Source organism: Arachis ipaensis, chromosome B10 (assembly GCF_059453495.1).
Source record: "Arachis ipaensis isolate K30076 ecotype BB chromosome B10, ASM5945349v1, whole genome shotgun sequence".
Classification (NCBI taxonomy): Eukaryota; Viridiplantae; Streptophyta; class Magnoliopsida; order Fabales; family Fabaceae; genus Arachis; species Arachis ipaensis.
Genome location: NC_142435.1, coordinates 144,837,879 through 144,855,642, shown reverse-complemented (window position 1 = coordinate 144,855,642; position 17,764 = coordinate 144,837,879).

Sequence of the window (17,764 nt, the reverse complement as noted above, 5' to 3'; positions counted from 1 at the left end):
CCAATTTTATCCTTTGTACAAATTAAATTAGAGTTTTATTCTTGTTTCAATTTCTGTCTCTCATTTTGCACCAAACAGAATACTGAGATTTATTTCAATCTCTGTCTCTTAGTCTCTGTCTCTCAGTATCAGTCTTTATGTCTCTGTCTCTCCACCAAACGCTACCTAAGAAAGTTCTGCAAAGCATAATCTTTTGCCCAAGAAATTGTCAGAGATTCCATCCACCAGTCTTTGACATGTTTTTGCCGATGATTACTCCCAGTCTCCCACTTCTAAATTATGTAAATATTTTTTTCTTAAGGACTAGCAAGAAAAATAATGAAAAGAAATAAAATTAGTTAAGAAATAAAGTAATAAACAGTTTGAAAATAAAATAAAATAAAATTTTAGTAACTGCCACCAATACCATGGTGTTGCTCAATGATCAAAAACTCCCAAATGGTTGTCCCTTTCTTGTATTTCCCTCCATTCTTCTCCTTGGTCTGGTCATTTGGAGCAATTCCAATTTCATCATGAAGATAAAGTGGGCCATTCCCACCAAAGTCCTCTAATGATGGTATTTTTTTCGTGAGGTGAATTATATTAGATGTATATTAAAATTAATTATTATATATAAATATATATAGTTTAATTTATTTTTAATATGTATTTTATATTTTAATATATATTTTATATTGATTTAATAATTAATTTTAATAATATATATATATATTATTTTTCACTATCCAAAAATAAAAATTAAAAAAAAAAGAAGAAATTAGAAAGTAGCTTCAAGTTTCAACATCCAAATCAATACATAAGAACTTTATAGCATTACTCCATTTAGTAATACTCTAGGCATTACTTGATTACTTCCTCCCAAATAAAACCCCAACCATAAGATTATAACCCTAAATTTCCTCTTAAAAAGGGGCTTCCAACGTTTCACACACCATTTAGCAGCTTCCTATCCAACTTAGAGAAGCACACATTCATTAATTAATTAAGTAATAATTATTTCAATTATTAGTAGTATTATTATACGGCTGTATTTATTTACAAAAATAGGACACTGACAGAGAAACATAAAATCATGTTTGACAAAAAAAAATATAGACAAAAATAATGTATTCAGAGACACTATTAAGAGACATAACTTATTTTTTATTTTTTTATTATTTTGATTAATTTTTTATTATTATATTTTTTGTCTCAAATTTTTTAATTAAAAAAATGAAAATAAATTGAATTCATAATTTGTTCTAGTTGATCACTAAAAAGAATACAAGAACATAAAATTTAGTGTTTCTGTCATTTATATCTTATTCTAAATGTCTTGTCTTATCCTGTTTTCATAAACAAATGCAGCCTAGTAGTAGTGTTACAACCTAATTAACCATGATATTAATCCTAATTAATTAATAGCTTGTCCGAAGGCAATTCTCAGTTGGCACCATGAAAACTTTGTCCCTTTACCCAACAACTTCAAATGGAAAAGTTTGTCAAAATCCAATTAATTAGACACTTTTGCTTGCCAACTTAGAAAGAGAGAAATGATTAATGTGATGAGGAGAGAGCAGATGCAAATAGATGTCGTGATTAGCGGCGCTTAGAGCCATTGGATTCTTAAAAGAATGATGGGTGTGATTTTAACAAGCATTTGACCCAATTTTCAGTTAACATTGTCTTCTATTCCCCTCCCTCGCTTAATTAGGACACAACTGTATTCCATGTTCTGCCACGTTTAAAGTTTATCTTGATTAATTAATATTTATTACAATTAGTTCTGTTAATCCAATCCGCTGACAAAGTATCTCTATGAGTAGTGTATGAATATGTATACTATTTGCATATATTTGGTATGTATTGCGTGTTATTATGGTAATTGAATATGTACAAGTATTATATTATTGTTATATTTATCTGATTTAATTATTGTGTTTGTGTTAGTTTGATAGTTTTTTTAAATTTTTAATTAAATTTTTATTTTTTTAATTGATTTTTATATTATTTTTAATTGTATAATTAGGATTTTTAAAATAAAAAAATTTGAGTTAACTGAATATTTTTTTATAAATTAAAAATATTAATAATTAAAAACTTAATGAAATTTTTTATTACATGTATTTTAGGATAAATATTATATTAATTTTAACGTTTTTTATATGAAAATGACCTAATTACAAAATTAAAAGTAATGTAGGAATTCAATTAAAAAGAAAAATAAAGTATGAAGACCTAATTGAAAATTTGGTGAAGTTATAGGGATCAATAGTGTTACGGCCTGGCCCAAACTCGCGCGGGTCGACCCGACCCGAGTTCTCGCCGGCCATATAATACGCCCTCCACCCGACCCGGACACGCGTCCCGTACGGCTTGCACACAGCCGAATGACAACGCCCTTGAGGGCATGGGCCTGGCCATTGAAGGGGCCCACTACTGACATGTATATAAGGGGGAGACTGGCTCTCCCCCCAAGGTACGTCACATTCACACATCATTTCCTCTCCGCCTGCACATATTCTGACAAGGGCGTCGGAGTGTCTACCAGGAAACACAGACGGCGTATTATATGGCCGGCGAGAACTCGGGTCGGGTCGACCCGCGCGAGTTTGGGCCAGGCCGTAACAGTGCCCCCGACGCGTCAGCGATGGTCGTGGGGGCCATGGGTGGCGCGTGACGTTCACACTCGTGCGTTGTCGTCGGGTCGGCTGATCGTGGGAGGGACGCGTCTCTTGCGCGCGTCTCTTGATCTGCTGTGGCATCTGTTGCCGTTTCGTTCTCCGCGCTGGGCATTTAATGCTCATAATGATTTGAAAAACCCGTGCGTAAAGACAGTCTTGCCCCTGCTTCCTTTCGCGCTTTTGGGGGTGGTTTTTAAACAGTTTTTTCCCTATCCACCTCCCACTCTCACTATTTCCATCCCCTCTTTCTCCCTAGCATCCAAAGCTTTCTGTGCGAACTCCCTCTTGCTCCAACTTTCAATCCAGATTTTCTTCATCGTTTCAGGTAATCTTCTGGTTTCTTTCTTCTGGTATCTATGTTATGTTCTGCTGTTGTGTGATTTGTTGTTTGCATTTGTTGCATGGTTGGTTTATTTTTGTTAAGAGGTTTTTCCAGTGTTGGGATAGGTGAGTTAGGGAAGGGGTACCATTCCAGGATAGGCCTTTTTGGGTGGTTTGTGAGGTAGGTGTAGTTTTTAGTCGTATCTGGTTATGATTGAGTTGAAAAGGTGTAGTTTCTGAGAATTTTTCGGGCTCCCGACCTCATAGACTAACGGAGTGGTACCCCGCTGTAGGTATGCCTCGCGTTGTCTCCCGGTCTTCCGGATCTGCTGCGGCTTACGACCCGTATGCTTGGGTGACAGACGATATAAGGAGTTCACCCAACCAGATGGACTTGGGGGAACTGACGGAGTTCCGGCAGGCCGGCTACTTGTGTGGGGGTACTGACGAGGAGGCCAACTACGAGGCCATTGTTCCGCTTCCTCATGAGCGTATTTATGAGCTCAATTTTCATTCTCCCCGCGTCCCCGATTGGATCTGGTTTTATAAGTCCATGTTCACACAAGTTGGTGTTCGGATACCGTTCTCCGATTTTCAAATGGCGCTGCTGAACCGGATATCCGTTCCCCCGTCTCAACTTCATCCGAACAGCTGGGCTTCGATCCGCTGCTTCGAGATGGTCGCGAGTACTTAGAGCTGCCGGCGTCGGTGGACGTTTTTCTCTTTTATTTCAACCTTACCAACCCCTCCAAACAGGGGAAAGCAAGAAAGGGGTTTCTTTCTTTCCGTGCTGCCCAGGGTAGGAAGATTTTTAGCCTTTTTGAGGATTCCTACCATGGTTTTAAGGATAAGTATTTCAAGGTTCGTCCCGTCAAGGGTCGCCACCCCTTCTGGTTGTCGTTAGAGGGGGAGCGCCTTATCCAGACTTACTGGAGCTTCGGCGCGGGGTCGAATCCTTTTGTGAAAGTGTCGTACAAGAGGTTGTCGGCTGTAGATAAGCAGATAGCGAACGTTCTTCTTGCTATCTTTGAAAAGAATCCTGTGAACCCCCACCTTCTTATGGGTGAACGGGAGGCCGGTCGAAGCTATATTCGTGAGTTGCTTTTCTTGTTTGTCTATGTTTCTTTGTCGTTGTTCTTCTTATTTCCGGTTTGACGACTAACGTTCTTGTTGTTTATTCGCAGTGGAAATGTCTGCCACCGTGACCGGTCTCGAGAATCTGATGAAGACCTTTTTTGAGGCTAGTGATGATGAGAATGCCGAAGAGAAGGACGCCGGCAAGTCGGAGGGTCCGTCAGGGGAAAAGGAGGGTCAGGCTTCCCCTGCCCAGGATACCGAGACGTCGGGAAAGCAGGGCTTAGGGGGTCAGGCTTCCCCTGCCCATGAGGAGGGTCCTGCTGACGGGAAGGCGACCCTCTCCCCTCATCCGGATAGCGACGTGGAGCTTATCCACACTCCTAAGAAACGAAAGATGTCTTCCAGCCCGGAGGGGGTCCTAACCGTAATGGAGAGGAATTTTGATGCTTCCAAGTTCATTGACTCCCAGCTGATACCCGGGACAGAAGAGCATTTTCATGCAACCGAGCTGTCCGGGCAGGCGAGGTGGATGTATCGCACCTTGCTTCGTGGGGCCGTGATAGCTCGGAAGGCCGAGTTTGAGCTATCTGGTATGGAGGCGCTTCGGAGGAAGCTTGAGTCTTCTGTTAAGGCGAATAATGACTTTAAGGCTCAAGTTGAGCTCCTCCAGGGTCAGCTGTCCGAGATGGGGGGAAAGCTTAATGCTGCTGAGGAGAAGTCGTCGTTTGTTGCGGAGAGGCTGAAGGCGTCCGATGAGACCGTGGCTCGGCTTCTTGAGCGTGAGATGACATTGGAAGGTCAACTGAACGCCGCTCAGGGTCGAGTTGTCGCTTTGGAAAAGGAGCGGGAGCAGGCCATCTCGGAGGCGAAAGCCGCTAAGGCAGAGGCCGTTGATCTTAAGAAGAAGCTTAAGGTGGCCAAAGAGCAAGGGAAGAATGCCATCTTGATGACCGAAGATGCCCTGAAGGCCCAGCTGAAGATTGCTGCTCCTGATTTCGAGACGTCGTCAATTGGTGTTTTCAAGACTATCCAGGACGGGAAAATTGTCGATATGCCGAGGAAGTGAAGTCTCATAACTTAGGATATTTTGTAATGCAGTTGTTGAACAACTTGTTGATACTTTGTCGTTTTGTTTGCCTTGAACAATTTTACTTGTCCGTTCCGTATTTTGACGCTTTATAAGTTATCGTCGTTTGATTGCTATGATTTTTGCTTGTTTCATTATTTTGTCGTGTTGTCGTTTTCGTGTTACCGTTTATTCTGGGCGGGCTTATATCTTGTGCCCGTCTTGCCGTTTTCGCATTTGGTAGCAGTTCGGACCGATTCGGTCGCGTAGTCGTCGAATTGGTTGAGGCCTATGAGCCGTCTGGCTCCCGGGGTGATCAGTCCCGGGGTGCCGTTTTATATTTTGGTCACGAGGAACAGATATGAAGTAAGAAAGTTTTAACAAGTAAAAAATTTGAACAAGTGAAAATTACTCGTCAGTTGGGTAAGTATTTGACAAAGTAAGTAAACAAGTTGAATTAACATGTGGATGGGGCGAATACTAACTATCTGGCTAGGTTCCCTGGTCGGTGAGCCGGTGGGTCAGGAGTAGAACCTCTTTAGGTTACTTGCGTTCCATGTTCTGGGTATTTCCTTGCCGTCAAGTTTTTCGAGTTTGTAAGCGCCCTTGCCGAGTACCTCCCTTACCCTGTAGGGACCTTCCCAATTTACCGCCAGCTTGCCTTCTCCTGGGGTCGGGACGCCGATGTCGTTGCGTCGCAGGACGAGGTCCCCTTCTTCGAAGTCTCGTTTGAGGACTTTTGCGTTGTAACGCAGGGCTATTCTTTGTTTCAGCGCCGTTTCTGTTAGGTGAGCCATCTCCCTTGTTTCTTCGATCAAGTCTTTCTCAACCGCTTCGCTCATGCCCGCGAGGAGTAGTCGGGGGCTTGGTTCGCCGATTTCGACTGGTATTACCGCGTCGACCCCGTAGGTTAGGCGAAAGGGGGTTTCCCCCGTGGCGCTTTGCTCGGTTGTCCGGTAGGACCATAAGACGGAGGGGAGTTCGTCGGCCCAGTTTCCCTTCTTACTGTCCAGGCGCTTCTTTAGACGAAGAAGGATGACTTTGTTTGCGGCCTCTACCTGCCCGTTTGTTTGGGGGTGTTCTACTGAGGAGAACTTTTGCTTTATCCCCAGGCCAAAGAGGAATTCCATGAACTTCTTGTCGGTGAACTGGGTCCCATTGTCCGAGATGACGACCTCTGGGATGCCGAAACGGGTTATCACCTGCCTCCACATGAACTTCCGGCAGTTGGAGGACGATATCGTGGCTAGTGGTTCAGCCTCTACCCATTTGGTATAGTAGTCAATGGCTACAATGAGGTATTTGACTTGTCCTGGGCCGACCGGGAAGGGTCCCAGGAGGTCGACTCCCCATTGTGAAAAAGGACGTGTAGTCGTTAGCGAGCTTAGCTCGGAGGCTGGTGCCTTGTGGAAGTTGGCGTTTTGTTGACACTTTGTGCATTTTGTGACAAATTCCTTCGAGTCCTTCATCATTGTTGGCCAGTAGTATCCTGCTCGGATGAGCTTCCTTGCCAGGGCTTTGCCCCCGATGTGATGTCCGCAACACCCTTCGTGGACTTCTCTAAGCACGTAGTCCGTTTGGTCGGGGTGCAAACACTTCAATAGGGGCTGGCTGAGTCCCTTTTTGAATAGTTGTCCCTGTATGATTGCGTATCTGGCCGCCTCCCTTCTTAAAGCTTTGGCCGCCTTCTCATCTTCAGGCAACTTGCCGAGTTCCAGGAAGTTGGTAATGGGGTCCAGCCATGAGGGGCTCGACTCCGTCAGGTGGAGGGCGACCGTTGGTTCCTTCACCATGCCCTGGATGAGCGACCGGTTACCCGATCCTGGCTTTGTGCTCGCAAGCTTCGACAAAAGGTCTGCTCGTGTGTTCTTTTCTCTTGGAACGTGCTGGATAATGACCTCCTGGAACTGGCTTGTCATTTGCTTAACCTTTTCCAAGTACTTTTGGAGGAGGGGGTCCCGGGCTTGGTAGCTTCCGTTTATCTGCGAGGTGACGACTTGGGAGTCGCTGCATACTTCGACCCTCGTCGCCCCGACTTCCCGAGCCAGCACTAGTCCGCCTAGGAGAGCCTCATATTCTGCTTGGTTGTTCGACACGGGGAACTCGAACTTGGTCGATTGCTCATAGATGACCCCTGCTGGGCTTTCCAAGATGACCCCTGCTCCTCCGGACGTTTGGTTGGAGGCTCCGTCCACATGAAGCCTCCACCGTGTGCCCGTTTCCTCGGGAGGGTCGCTCGTTACTTCCACCAAGAAGTCTGCCATCGCTTGGGCCTTAATTGCGTGTCGCGGCTCATACTGTAGGTCATATTGTGAGAGCTCGATGGCCCAGGTCATCATCCTACCAGCCAAATCAGGTTTTTGTAGTATTTGCCGAATCGCCTGATCTGTCCTCACGACTATACGATGACTCTGGAAGTATTGTCTTAACCTTCGGGAGGATACTAGGAGCGCCAGCGCCAGTCTTTCCAGTTTACTGTACCTCAGCTCTGGTCCCTGGAGTGCCCTGCTCACGAAGTAGACGGGCTGTTGTGTCCTTGCTTCTTCTGTAACGAGGACCGCGGCAAGCGCTTCTTCGGTTACTGATAGATAGAGGTAGAGCGGTTCTCCGGCTCTGGGTTTCCCGAGGACTGGTGGTGCCGCCAAGATTTGCTTGAAGTGGTTGAATGCCTCTTCGCACGCTGGTGTCCATTCGAACGTCATTCCCTTTCTCATTAAGTTGAAGAAGGGTATGGCCCTTGCCGCCGATGCGCCGAGGAAACGGGACAAAGCTGTCAATCTCCCAGCAAGTCTCTGGACGTCTTTGATGCAACCCGGACTCTTCAGGAAACACCAACAAATAGAATAACTAAACCTATTTATATTGTATACATGTATTTGTATTTGCTTGGCACGTCTAGAAAATAAGTTCTATAAAATTGCATTTAGAAGGAAAATTGAGAATGAAAAATAGAGACCGAAAGAGATTGAGAAACACATATTAAATTAAATTATTTGTATTATGTTTGATATAAAGTGTACGAAGCTGAATTATGTTATTTTTCAAGAGAAAGTTTCAGTGTCAGCACTTTTATTAAAATTTAGTCAGTACTATTAACCATTAAAAAAGAGTGTATAATTCTACATCATTGGATGTAATCTCATATAATTAAAAATACTAATGATGACTAATTAATAGCTACAAATCATAAAATATGCTAATTTCTTAGTACTACTAATGTCTCAATATACTATTTAGTTTAAGATAAATATAAAAACTAAAATAAGTAAAAGTACTTGTTAATTGAAAAAAGGAATATTTTAAAAAAAATATTATTAAAATTTTAGTCTATTTTTAAAAATTTTAATTATTTGTATTTTTATTTTTTAAATGTATTGAAAAAACTAAAATTTTAATTTTAGTATCTCAATCTTTTGATCTCAATTTTAATTTCCAAAAACAAATGCTACCTAAGTTTTACAATTTTTTGTTATGTATAAGTATGTGTCAACAATATTTGGGGATTATTATTCAAATAAATATAAACACTAGGTATATAATTAGTTGATAACTATATGACTTGACAAAAATTGTTCATGCATATGAATACTAGTTAAGCAAAATTACTCAAACTCTAAATAATTGCATAAAATTCTCAAACTACCCTTTTCTTTTTTCTCACGCACGCAACCACTCTCACTCACTATCTGCAGCATCTAAACCACCATTGCCGTAGCATCATCTCCTTTTCTACTCTCTCTCTTTCTCTCTCTCTCTCTCTCTCTCTCACTTTTCCTCTCTCACCTCTTGAACATCAACATAGCCCAGTCACTATCCTTTTCAAAATCACAAAAAAGAACAAACTCAGATCAAATTGAAAAATAGAACATGCATAAATTCAAAATAAAACCCTAATTACTTAGAACCTTCACAAAAAATTGTCAATTTCTCAGATTCAAGATTACTATTTTCGTTGTAAATAACACATAACATTAATTCGATTTTGGCGATGCTGGGAGGAGATGACGAAAACGCATCGCTAGGAGGAGAAGAGAGCAGCGACCCCGAGAGAAGAAGACGAAGATACGACATTTGAAAAATGAAGGAACTCAACGTTGAAGAAGTTGTGGTTGCAGAAAATAGAGGACTCAAAATTGCTACTTCCTGAAGCCAAAAATCTCCCGAAGAAGAAGAAGAAAAAGAGGAGGGGAGGAGAAGATGGAGCTCGCGACAGCAAAAGGAAGAACCACCATTAATAAACAAAAGAGAGAGAAGAACGACATAGATGAGAGAAACATCAATAGGAAAAGAATATGAAGGAGAAAAGTGCGAAGAGGGAGGAGAGAAAGAGAGAGGAACGATTAAAGAAGATAGAGTAGAAAGAAGAGAGAGAGTGTGCATAAAGGGGAGGGTGCTGCGGCAATGCTGGTTCACGGTTTAGATGAAGATGAAGAAGATGAGACTCACCAATGGTAGTTTGGAAATTTTATGTAATTATTTAAGGTTTGGTAATTTTGTTTGCGAAAGTCAATTTTTATGGGTACAAATGGTAATTTTTATCTTTTATGGGTAGATATATCAGGGTTTTCAACTTTTATGGATAGAAATGGTAGTTTACTCTTTTAATAATATATTTTGTCGGGATGAGTATTGTTTTGGTCCTTAACGTTGGTGTCAGAATCGAAATCGTCTCCATCGTAATTGTCGATTTAAAATCATACTTAATGTTTTTTCCTTATTAAAATCGTCCTTTTTATTTTTTAGACATAAATACTCTCACCACTATCATCACCACTACCAGCACTTTTACCTCCACCACCAGCACCACCATCAACACCACCACTAACACCAACACCAACACCAATACCACCACCACCACCAAAAATAACATCATTAATGAAATGAACACAAATTCAACAAATCAAGAAATCAGAAATTCAACAAATCAACACAAATTCAACAAATTCAATAACTAAATCAACGAAAGATAAAAATAAAATAAAAAATAGTAAATCAAAATCGGAAGCAGAAGCAGAGGCAGATGCAGTCACAGAAGCAGAAGCAGAAATTCAAGCAAAAGCAGATGCAGAAGAAGAAGAAGCAGATGCAAAAGCGAAGCAGAAGAAGAAGCATATACAGAACCACCGGTGCTTGGCCACCCATCACCAGCGGCGGCGACGGAGCGTGCGAGGACCTGCGACGCACTCCACCCTCGAATCCCTCTCTCTCCTCGACCACCCATCACCCGCGGACCGGCGACGGAGCGTGCGCGGACCAGCTCAGCCTCAGATCCCTCTCTCTTTCCTTCGCGCGCCGCCCTCCTCGCGTCGGGCTCCTTTTCCCGGCGATGCACTCCACGGCGGCAGAAGCATGCATGAACGGTCCTCCCCCCACCGGCGCTCCCTCTCTCTTTCCCCTCTTCTCTTCTCCCCCGTCGCAGCCCCTCTCCTTTCTTCTTTCTTTCGGCGACGGCAACGGCAGCTCCAAGCTTCGCCGGCGCCATCCCCCTCCTCCCCTTCCCCTTCCCCTTCCCTTTCCCCTCTCCCTCTCCCTCCCATCCCCCCTTCGCGTTTCCTTTCGGCTCCCCCCTCCCACCAAAACGCGTTTCTTTCTCCCTCCCCAAAACGCGTTCTTTTTTTTTTAATTTATAATTTTTTTAAGTAGGGGATATTTTATGAATAAAATTAAAAATTTTATTAAAAAGGACGATTTTAATACGAAAAAAAAAACATTAAGAATGATTTTAAATCGACAATTACAATGAGAATTGTTTCGATTATGACTCCCAACGTTAGGGATAAAAACAATACTTATCCCTATTTTGTCCAGTTTATACAGTAATGATGATTTTAAAGATTGATATATTCTTTAATAAATAAATAAATGCATATTAAAAAATCATTAGTACGGTCAGTGATAATGAAAGTATATATTATTTTATTAATAAACATAATGTTAAAATAAATAACTTTTCTACTATAAATATTTTAAAGTGGCTCAGTCTTTAATCATATTTGGAGATAAATAGTTAAATATTAATTATTTTGTAATATAAATTGAAAGGGACACATTTGATGATTGTATTAAAAATAATAAGACTATTTAATGCTTTCAAATATGAAAATAAGAATAAATTTATTGTGCAATAAATTAATCTTTTTAACACTAATAATGACATTATTTGCATATTCAAATTAAGTTCCTTCTTTTTGTGTCAATATTCAAATTAAGTTTTAAGTGTTCGAAATGTAATTATCTAAATAAATATCTAAACATTTGAAAAAAAAAAACATTTATTTTTTGTATTGACCATTTAAATCTTTTAGATTAGTCATTACCTATCAATTTGGATATCTATGCTCTATGTAAAGAAAAATATTCCCTTTTTTATTCTCCTTCTTCTCCCCACTTTTACAAACACAAGCTTTATTCTATTACCACCAAATCGAATGAAGGAAAAAAAAAAAAAAAAAACTGGAGAACAATGTAGGAAGATCGGAAAGCATCAAAGAATAAGAATTTTTTTCCACCTTTTAAAAAATTACTAATAAATAAAAGCATCCACTATGAGGTAAAAGGGCCAATAATTATTGGAGTATTTTTCAGCTTTTGTTAAATCTAGTGGCCAGGAAAGAGTTTCCCAAATGCAATATATATTCTCAATTAAATTCTCACACTTGGTTCAGAGAATATCTAACTTTTCAAGATATATATATATATATTATTTCATTTCATTCATATTTGTTCTGACATGTAACACAATTATATGATACCATTATTATTATTATAGTCTAATTTTAATATATTAATAGTGTAAAATATTTTATACATTCGTACAATTATATTTATTTTTTAAATAATTATTTATACCATCAATATATAAAAAAAAAGAATTATTTTTATTTATGTAATATTATTACGTAATTTAATCCACATCTAAAATTATTCTATACTGCATGAAAATTAAATTATTATTATTGTTATTTATAGTTAGAATTAGATGAAGGCCACAAAGTGTATTTGAATGTGACGTGGTGGGTAAATATATGTCTCCACAAGCTTGGTTTGTTTGTTTTGTCCTCAAAGAAAGGTAGTCAAACTTTGATTTAGATTTGAGAACCAGAAAGGGAGAGAGGAACATATCCAAAAGCATTTGCTTTTTTTTTTCTTTTTTTTTTTAATGAGACTGTTGTGCGGTGCAATAATTACACTCTCAATTGGTCAATCATGCAATATGAATAAATAATGGTGAGTAGATTGATTGTACCACAGAATTAACATCACATGTTTAGTGTATCTCATGGAGTGGAGCATATAATGACAGGGAGGGATGTATAATACACCTCAATAGTAGTAAGTATAGCAATCTATGATCAAGTTTATTTAAATAATAATTGAGAGTCATATTTATGTGATATGAATTAGCTAGGAGATCAGATAAGAGTTTGCATGATTTTTAATTTAATTTTTAGGATTGTAAAATTATTTGGATTCATTAGTGTTCTGGGATTACCTAAAATGTTGATTTAGGCCTGAACGTGAGGTTCAGATTTTTTTGTGTGGCAGCATCCGACTTGATATACCGAGATACCGGCTGAGTTCTTCGTGAATAGGTGGGGGTGGTACTTGCAAGAGACTCCAATACTTAAGTTAACAAGGATTTTAGACAAATTTTTAGTAGATTATAACGTGAGTTATACCTGGGTTCCAGTATATTTATATAGAGTAGATAACTATCTTTGTTAGAGTAATTCTATTTTTTCTGATAGATAAATATTCTCTTTATCTTGGGAGTTTGTTAGAATGAGGTAGAGATAATAAGAAAGATTTAAAGAGGTAGTTACTCGTTAGGTGAAGTAAAGCTGGACCTCCACGTCATTGTCTGACCTCTTTAAAGAGGTCGGGTTTATTGTGAAGCCTACTTTTTTTATGGGCCTTTTACGTTATTGGACCTAGCTTTTGTTCTATTAGTCAGAGTATGAACAATTAGTAGGAATTTTTTTTTTCAAAAAAAATAAAAGAAAATAACCAAACACATACAATAAGATGGATCATATAATTAAATAAAATATGAAACTAAACAACAAAATACTATTTTTATGTTAAAACTCCTATATTATCATTAACAATAATAGGAATTCACTATATATAGTTCCATTTTTTATATTTGTTGAAAGTCCTGTTAATAGTGTTTGTAGTCTCTGTTGTTTTGTTATGGAACACACTATCATTATTCATGTTTAACAAAATATTCTAAATATTAGAGAAAAAATCAATCAATTATTTACTGAGTACTTTTTTTTTATTCTCAAAGTATTGTTTTATAATTCTTGGTGTATGTAGTCTAATATTATCCCACATCAACTATTCAAATATACTATATCTATCAAATAATTAACAAATGTATATTATATCATTTCAACTTTTTTTGTACAGAAAATACATATAATATCAGTTTGTTTAATAATTTCTAATTTCCTCAATTTGTTCTTAATTTTAGTATTAATCCGTTCAACTAAAGCAAATCAGAAAAATAGTTCAATTCGAAAAAAAATATATTATTTTCAAATTTTTTTAGTAAAACTGTAATTATTAGTAGTTATATCTCTTATCAAAATTTTTGCCTACAACATTTGCAGAAAAAATTAATAAAATATATATCATCTTTATAAAATTTCCATATCAATTTATCTTGCAATGCAATGTAGTCAATAATATTAAAAGAAGTCTACTTAAATAAAAAAACTATTTCCTTAATACCATTCAATTTTTTAAAATACTTATTTTTTTTTTGGAAAAAAAATATATCACCTTTTATGTAATAATATAACATACTTCAAACATATATAAATTATTTATTATATATATTATATTATTTAATTCATTTTAAAAATATATGTTCTGAATATCATATCATATACGTGATAGAAATTATTTTAAAACTTTGATATAATATAGTACACCATGTAAAAAGGAAGATGGTCAAAGCTAAACATATCGAAATTGGAGCATCAAAGTTATTAAATTCGCAATATACATCATTGCCTGGTTTTATGAAAGTTTCTATTGGAGCATTCACTTCATTGGAGACATTTATACACAAATATACTTTATTCATTCATTCATTCATTAAATAAATTAAGGAATAATTGAGACATATCTCTGACAATGTAATAGTACCTTGTCATTCTTCTTGAGCCATTCCATAATTCCATGATTAACTAATTAATAATCAGAAATATTTAGTAACAAAAAAATTAATTAAAAACAGTTATAATTTATTTTATTTAATATTTATTAGTTATTACAATAATTAATAAATATTAAATAATATAAATTCTGGCTATTTTTTTTTTTTAATATTGTTGGTATAAAATTTTCATTCTCAAATTCTTTTTTTGAAAAATAATAATTACTTCGTGTGATTTGGTGTATTAACATATAGAAGTTTTTGACTAATTTAAATTGATTTAGTAATCACTAATCAATATATTTGTCTGTTTAAATAAATGTTAAAAGTTTAAATTTTATTTTATATATATAATAATTTATTAACTAATGACAATTTTTTAAATAGAGTCTAAATTGATAACAAATTTATTCTTAGCATGTCGAATTAAAGAATATCATTGTGAACCAAAAAATATATATAGAAGCTTCTCATTATTATATTATCTATTGAGGGTGACTTAACTACCATACAAATTAAATCAAAAGCAATCATGTGTTGGTTGCAAAATGACAACCTGACTGAATAATAATGATGCAATATTAATTTGCTATCACCAAGCTAAGCCTCACTGGACAGAAATATTTTAATTTATTATTCTTAAAATACATATCCCAATTTCATAGTGCATATGTTAATATAATAATAATAGTATTGTATAATTAAAATCAACATCTCCTTAACCGAGGCCCAAATTTTCAAACCTTAGACTTTTCGTTTTCTTCGAACGGAAAAAAGAAATAATATGTAATAATAACTGAAAGATTTTGTTTTTTTTTTTTGTTATATCAAATTAAGTAATGGAAAAAAGAAAAGAAAGAGCATATAGTAAAAGCTTGGTGCTCAAGGAATATATACTATTCTCCTTAACTTTATTAAGATAAATGGAGTTTCTTTTTGTGTATTATTTGTAATGGCTGGAAGAAATGGCGAACACAGAATTTAAATGTCATAAAAGCTTAGGGCCATTCACATATATAGATCCTACCATACAAAAACAAAAGTGCATTTGATGCTTGATATATACCCGAAAAGCTGCCCTACAAAATAAGTCATGCTTATATAAGATATTGGTGTTTAAATGCCATCATCATCGAAGCTTGTTTAATTAATGTATTTGGATATATAGCCATCTTATAATAAAGGGTGAATATTCATTCCGATAAGTTTTTTTGAAAGATTGTGAAGTCTCAATAAAAAAATGTATTTTTTAGTTTTTTATTTTTAATTGTGTAAGATTGGTTATTTTTTTTGTTAATTTTTTTTTGAATTAACAAAGCATATTTATGTAACATGTTAATTAGTTGATCTATTCATTAAGCATCAGTTAAGATTGACAAATTTTTTGTTGGAAGCCCTTTTTTTGGATAACTATCAAGCTGTTTAAGATTTTTTTTGTTATTTTTTTATATACATTGGCCAAATTTACTATATATAAAAACTGATAAATATTAGTTTTTTTTTTGCTTATAAAATTGAATAAAAGATATACACATTAATAAGAATGATATTGCTAATTGTTGTTATTAATGTTATCTATTTGTTACTAGTTATTCTAAAATGTTAAACTTTAAATCTTTGATGTTATATCTACTTATTTAGTTGATATAAATATTTTCATTTTTTTATATATAAATAAAATATTGCATCAATTTTTTTATTACCTATTATAAAATAGAATATGTATTTCTTTTAATAATAAGAAATTTATATGAATTATAATGGTTAATTTAAATTGAGTATACCTAAGACTTAATATAATCATAATAATATAATATGTTAACAATTTTTTTAAGCAACAGTAAAGAGATTTAAAAAATTATTAATATTTTTCAATTCTTACACACTAAATTTAGTCAATTTATATGAAAACGTTAATAAAAATAGAAAAAAAAAGTTTAAAACGACTCTTAACAATTACTCTCAAAAGATAATAAGACTCTCAATAACAAAAAAAAAATCAGTCAATTTTAGTTTGTATTTAATAGACAAATCAACAATTTAACGTGTTATATATGTAGGCATATTTTGTTAACTCAAAGAAAAAATATCAATAGAAAAGTTAACCAGTTTTAGGAAAATAAAAAATAAAAAAATATATTTTTATTTTTTTGTTAGGAAATTTGTTATCTTATGGAATAATTATTAAAAACCGTTTAGAATTTTTTTTCTATAATAAAATTACTAATTCTATAAAAGATTAAGTTGATAGTTAAAAATATATGAATGGTTATATATTTTGTATATTTTTTTGTACAAAAACTTTTGTATGAATTGGAAGTGTGATTATAGATAAACAACAATTTTTTTTATTCAATGATATGAAATTTTTTTTTTGAAATAATAAGGAGTAAACTTTAAATTTAATTATAAAAACTCTAAATTATATTATAAAATTCTTAATTCTAAAAATTTAAATTAAAAGACAAAAATATACATAAATAATTATATATCTCACGTATAAAGTATGTCAAATAAGGTTATGCATTACCTGATTCTTAAGCCTCTGAGTTGTACCAATTGAATATTTAAAATGGGTGTTAATTAAAAATATATAAAACGTTTATAGATAAAAAAAAATAGAAACAATCCAGTGTGTTATAAAATAAAAATTATTTTTTATATATTTTTTTTAAAGAAGACAGAGAAAAAACAAAACAATAAAACAAAAAATGATCATATTATTTATTTCTTGTCTTTATATTTTTGTCTCATTTCTAGAACTAAATAATAATATGTAATTTATATAGTTATAAACTATTCAAAATAACATTTCTAAACTCTCTTTAAATATTACTATAATCGATGATATGGGAATCAGATTCATGATATAAAGGACTCAAAAGGTATATTAAGGGTAAAGTACCCCCTAACAAACTAGAATAGTAGTTAAGAAGAATAAAGTGATACTACTCATCATCAAGGACATGCAATGCAATGCTTATTATCTAAGTCATACATTGGATTATTGGAATTGAGTTATATAGTTTTATGATTGAAAATTTAATTTTCTTTCTACTATCTATTCTTTTTCCTTATCTAGCTTGTCAGCTTATACTTATGAAGTCTTTATGTAGGAGCTTAAAAAGTAGGTGCACCAACTTTGTAGCAAGATTACTATTTTCAAATAGTAATCAAATGCATGTGACACATGTAGACATACATATGGTGAAATTATTATAACCATACTCATAAGAAGTACACATTTAATAGTTGCATGAAAAATCCAATTAATCAAAATAAATTGAGTGGACATGTATGTTGACTTAATTACTTGCATTATTGAAGTCATAGGGTTTTTTCCATAGTTAGACAACGGAAATATTTGGTAATTAAAAAAAAATTTATTGTATTTAATATTTATTAATTTTATGATAAATGTTAAAAATAATAAGGGTAAAATATATTTTTTGTCTTTGAAGTTTGGCA